We start from the raw sequence: 6,156 nt of genomic DNA, 5'->3' as shown, positions 1-6,156 counted from the left end.
TCGCTTGTTGTTTTCTCGGGATTAAAATGATATTGCTATCATCTTTGATGTGATGATGAATGTCGAACTATGTTTTAGTTCTTTAACGATGCTATGAACACTCGGTTTAGTCTTCAGATGATGATATGCTTCTAATGCATTATGGTTTGCTCATGTTTTTTCGAATGCCACTGAGCTTTTGAACGCATCAGAGCTGAACCTGTTTATATGAAACTGAACTTAGAATATATGACATGCTAAGTTTTCTTTTTCAATTTCTGATAATTAACATACACATCCGGTGTCATTTCTTCATTTCGTTGTAAATTGATAATGATTATTGTTTATGAATGCGGCCCGTGGTGTCAATTCTAGCTTGCTTTGTAAACCTTGTATTTTTAGTTGTATTCTCATTTGTAGATATTTTTTTTGAAAATTTACTTATTGATAAAGTGATCACTTCTCAGTTCTCTGATGAAAATCATTTGCCTCAAACTAATTCTTCACCAAAACATTTGTTTTTTCGAATGCCATTGAGCTTTTGCACGCATTAGAGCTGAACCTATTTATATGAAACTAAACTTAGAATATATGACATGCTAAGTTTTCTTTTTTAGTTTCTGATACTTAACATACACATCCGGTATCATTTCTTCATTTCGTTGTAAATTATTAATGGTTATTGTTTATGAATGCGGCCTGTGGTGTTAATTCTAGCTTGTTTTGTAAACCTTGTATTTCTAGCTGTATTCTGATTTGTAGATTTTTTTTGAAAATTTACTTATTGATAAAGTGAGCACTTCTCAGTTCTCTGATGAAAATCATTTGCCTCAAACTAATTTTTAACCAAAACATTTGCTTTTTCGAATGCCATTGAGCTTTTGCATACATCAGAGCTGAACCTGTTTATATGAAACTGAACTTAGAATATATGACATGCTAAATTTCCTTTTTCAATTTCTGATACATAACATACACATCCGGTGTTATTTCTTCATTTTGTTAATGGTTATTGTTTATGAATGCAGCCTGTGGTGTCAATTCTAGCTTGCTTTGTAAACCTTGTATTTCTAGCTGTATTCTGATTTGTAGATTTTTTCGAAAATTTACTTATTGATAAAGTGAGCACTTCTCAGTTCTCTGATGAAAATCATTTGCCTCAAACTAATTCTTAACCAAAACATTTGTTTTTTCTTTTCGAATGCCATTGAGCTTTTGCACGCATCATAGGTGAACCTGTTTATATGAAACTGAGCTTGCTTTGTAAACCTTGTATTTCTAGCTGTATTCTGATTTGTAGATTTTTTCAAAAATTTACTTATTGATAAAGTGAGCACTTCTCAGTTCTCTGATGAAAATCATTTGCCTCAAACTAATTCTTAACCAAAACATTTGTTTTTTCTTTTCGAATGCCATTGAGCTTTTGCACGCATCATAGGTGAACCTGTTTATATGAAACTGAGCTTGCTTTGTAAACCTTGTATTTCTAGCTGTATTCTGATTTGTAGATTTTTTCGAAAATTTACTTATTGATAAAGTGAGCACTTCTCAGTTCTCTGATGAAAATCATTTGCCTCAAACTAATTCTTAACCAAAACATTTGTTTTTTCTTTTCGAATGCCATTGAGCTTTTGCACGCATCATAGGTGAACCTGTTTATATGAAACTGAGCTTGCTTTGTAAACCTTGTATTTCTAGCTGTATTCTGATTTGTAGATTTTTTCGAAAATTTACTTATTGATAAAGTGAGCACTTCTCAGTTCTCTGATGAAAATCATTTGCCTCAAACTAATTCTTAACCAAAACATTTGTTTTTTCGAATGCCATTGAGCTTTTGCTCGCATCAGAGTTGAACCTGTTTATATGAAACTGAACTTAGAATATATGACATGCTAAGTTTTCTTTTTCAGTTTCTGATACTTAACATACACATCCGGTGTCATTTCTTCATTTCGTTGTAAATTGTTAATGGTTGTTGTTTATGAATGCGGCCTGTGGTGTCAATTCTAGCTTGCTTTGTAAACCTTGTATTTCTAGCTGTATTCTGATTTCTATATTTTTTTGAAAATTTACTTATTGATAAAGTGAGCACTTCTCAGTTCTCAGATGAAAATCATTTGCCTCAAACTAATTCTTAACCAAAACATTTGTTTTTTCGAATGCCATTGAGCTTTTGCACGTATTAGAGCTGAACCTGTTTATATGAAACTAAACTTAGAATATATGACATGCTAAGTTTTCTTTTTCAGTTTCTGATACTTAACATACACATCCGGTGTGAGCACTTCTCAGTTCTCAGATGAAAATCATTTGCCTCAAACTAATTCTTAACCAAAACATTTGTTTTTTCGAATGCCATTGAGCTTTTTCAATTTCTAATACTTAACATACACATCCAGTGTCATTTCTTCATTTTGTTAATGGTTATTGTTTATGAATGCGGCCTGTGGTGTCAATTCTAGCTTGCTTTGTAAACTTGTATTTCTACCTTTATTCTGATTTGTAGATTTTTTTTTTAAAAATTTACTTAATGATAAAGTGAGCACTTAGCAAATGATAAACTACCACCCCGAGGGTGACGCATTTAGCAAATGCTAAATGGGCAAATGGTGTGGCATAGAAATGCCTGTTTGACATCTCTACATAGAGCATACATATTGTTGTTAAGGAATTTTCCCACCGTATTTTGTCGCTATGCTCATCCACTAATACTCTGGTTGTATATGTTTTTTACATGAACACAATTGTAAATGTAGATTTGGGCCCTCTTTTATTTTCTTAAGCTCTTTTTTTTGAAATAGTTGTAGACCCTTTTCTTGGGTCCACCATCTTTTTTCAATCAAGAAAAGGAACGAGGGATATTGTGTTCCATATTCATTTGAACATTGGCTCTCACTCCCCTCTTCTCCATTGATGACCTATAGCAAAAAATGGCAACCTCCATAACTGTGACAAATCTTTACCAAGAGCCCCTCCTTAATATCTACACATTAAAGATCTCATACTCTCTTCTTCCTCCAACAACCCCCAACCTATTATCCTTCTTCTATTTCTCTTTTCTTTACGGCCGGCTGTAACCTTCTTAGTACAACATCTCCAACATACAAGAAAAAAGGAAGAGGAGATTGGAATTAGAAATTCCACAAGCATCTGGCATTTAGGGGAACAAAATACGTAAGGACGCACTGAGGATATCAATTTCCATTGCAAAGAAGATTATGATGAGATGCTTAACTTTCTGATTAACTAACCCACCAATAGGCCTAAGATTATGACAACATGCATAGATTTTTTTTCATCGGTCTCAAATATTTCTTAATTCCATCAAATTATAACCCACGGCTGAGATTGAGTCATTCTCTCCAATAAAACCATTTCTTCTCACCAAGGCATTATAGCAAACACCTTGTGTGCAAAAAATCTCACCAGGCATATGCTTGCAAGAAATCAAGGCAAAGAACAGATCCACATCAAATCCTCAACACGTTGACAAAATTCAAAATCAAAACACCTAATTTAATCACAAAACGAACATGGAAGCCCAAAATCCAATACAATGAACCTAAAAACTCAATCAAATTCATAAACTCCAACTCAAGCTCAATTAATAAAGATTGTACCTCATACGAATCAAAGTGATACTGCTTAATCATTTTCCCAAGCATCGTGAACATTGACAGAGTGAGAAAAGCAGCAACCACTTGCCTCAGATCGAACGTCATTTCCCTTTCAATTCGAAATCAAGAACCAAGAAGAAGAAGACAAAGAAGAAGAGAGAGAACCTCCTTCAAAGTCCCTTGCGGATTTGAAAGAGGGAGAAGTTCTAGAGCAGATGCGGCGGTAGGGGGTGAGAAGCATGGTGGCAGTGCAATGAAGACGCTTGAGGTGAGGAGGTCAGGGATGGGCGGGGGGGGGAGGGAGGCGGGTGGTGGTGGTGGGCCAGGGTATGGAGAAGAAGAAGAGGAGAAGAGAAGAGGGGGGGAGGAGGAGAAGAAAAGGGAAAGTGATAATTTTGGAAAGTTGTTCATGGGAGAGTGTGAGGGAGCTAAAACACAAGGGAAAAACTATGGGGGGCTAGGCCACATCCCCTTTATTTTTGAGGGGCCTAGACACATTTTTCCCATTTAACTTTGAGGAGTACAATTATCTGTATCTCACTTTTCCACGCGTATTACATTCGGCCTCTTTACATAGGGGCCACAGGCCCATTAAAACTACGACGGACGAGCAACGGATAGTCGCGATATTTTTCACACTATCCAACTGACACGTCACCAACATTTCACTGGTTGTGTCGGTTCCATATAATTTCAAATTTCAAAAATGCCACTCTAAAATTACAAGCCCTAAATAATAATAATAATAATAATACCGCTAATTTATAAAATAATAAATAAATAAATAAAATTACCCACTGCTACGCACAACAAATCAGAGCCCTTAGATTCCTCATTCGTAATTTTCGAAGCAGCGTTCCTCTCTCTCTCTCTCTCTATCGCTCTCTCACCCACTCTTTTCCCCTTTTGTTCAGGTTCCCCCACACTCTCTCGCTTTATTAAAAAAATCTATGGTTATGATCTAAGTATTAGGGTCTCAATCAATCTTTAATCTCTTGAAATCTTGATCATAAACAGAAACCAAGCGAAGAAATGGGACAGATTCAGTACTCGGAGACATACTTCGACGATACCTACGAGTACAAGTACTCATTCAATAAAAAAACCCTATTTTTGTGCATTTTTTTTCGATTATATCTTCGATTTGATCTTGAATTACAAAAATTTGATGATTATTGATGATCTTTTGGTTAATTCAGGCACCTTGTCCCCCCGCCTGACGTTGCAAAGATGCTGCCCAAGAATCGACTTCTCTCTGAGGTAATCCCAAATTCTAGGGCTTTCTTTCAAAAAGTTTTTACTTTCTTTGAGTTTTTCTGCTTGAAGTTAGGATCTATAAGGGTAAATTTCACACCCCCCCCCCTAAAAATTGGTTTGAATTCATCGCAGAGGGGCACTTTTTTAAGGTTTAGGGCTCAAATGCTAGATTAGAAGGCGAAAACATTTTAAGGATTGGGGGTTTCGTAAAACTCGCAAAAGTTTAAAGGGGTTCTCTCTAATTTTTATAGTTCAAGTTCATTAAGTGTTTTCTTCTTGTTCAGAAATTTATCCAAGTGTGGTTGTGAATTGGATATGTTAGAACGAGTGAAGGGTGATCGGAGTTTAGCAGAGCAGAGGGTGGGTACACTACGCGATCCACCGCCCGGAGCCTCACATCATGCCCTTCCGTAGGCCTCTCAACTACTAGCAGCAGCAGGAGGCTCAGGCCGTGATGATTCAGAAGTGAAACCATAATCCACATGATCTTTTCAACCTTATACATTGAAAGATTTGGGGTGTCGGGAGTCTCGTTTCGCTTGTTGTTTTGTCAGGATTAAAATGATATTGCTATCATCTTTGATGTGATGATGAATGTCGAACTGTGTGTTAATTCTTTAACGATGCTATGTGTTTGCGTCGAAAGTTGCTATTTTCATTGCTATCGAATCTATTACAACTTTAGTCGTTACAATAAACTCGAATAAAATAAAAAGTTAATCTTTGCATAAGATCTCCTTACACAATGAAAATAAAAAAAATTTATAACTTTATCAAACAAACGCAGAGATCGTTTATCAGTCTTCTGCTTGCGTGGGATCTTTGCCTGTGTTGGGGTTTATCCGTGGACCGCCTTTGATCTGGATCCGGTTGATGAAAAATTCGGCAGAGCTTCGTCTTCACTGATGAAGTATTTGATTTGAAGCGCTGAGATTGACCAAGCAAAATCAGGGCTCTTCTCGAGATTAAGACCAAGCCTAATCTCAAGGGACGGACGGGAATGGGTGTCGGATCTTTCGAACTCTCCTTCTTTATGCCGAAGAACTCGCCAAGATCTGTCAACCCTCGCTGAAATTCGTGCTCCTTTGACTCCACAATCCGGCAGCACCTCCTCGTCTTGATAATCAATCGCCCTCGCTAAAAGGAGGCCCTATGCTTGTATTTATAGGGCTTTGGAAGTGGTTATTTGGATGAGAACAAGTGATTTGGCCTTATCTTTAGTCAATAACAGCCTAACCACGTTTGTAGATGATATCAAGTCAGTTTGGATGCTCAGGAACCAACAAATCTCGAGAAAAACCAT

At 36.6% G+C, this 6,156-nt stretch overlaps 1 pseudogene; it reads left to right on the top strand.

The window, feature by feature from the left end:
* Positions 4,618–5,365, top strand: LOC109835994 (annotated as a pseudogene).

This window comes from Asparagus officinalis, chromosome 4, assembly GCF_001876935.1.
Source record: "Asparagus officinalis chromosome 4, Aspof.V1, whole genome shotgun sequence".
Classification (NCBI taxonomy): domain Eukaryota; kingdom Viridiplantae; phylum Streptophyta; class Magnoliopsida; order Asparagales; family Asparagaceae; genus Asparagus; species Asparagus officinalis.
Note: the sequence above shows the minus strand (reverse complement) of the source record. Positions and strands in the feature narration are given on the sequence as shown.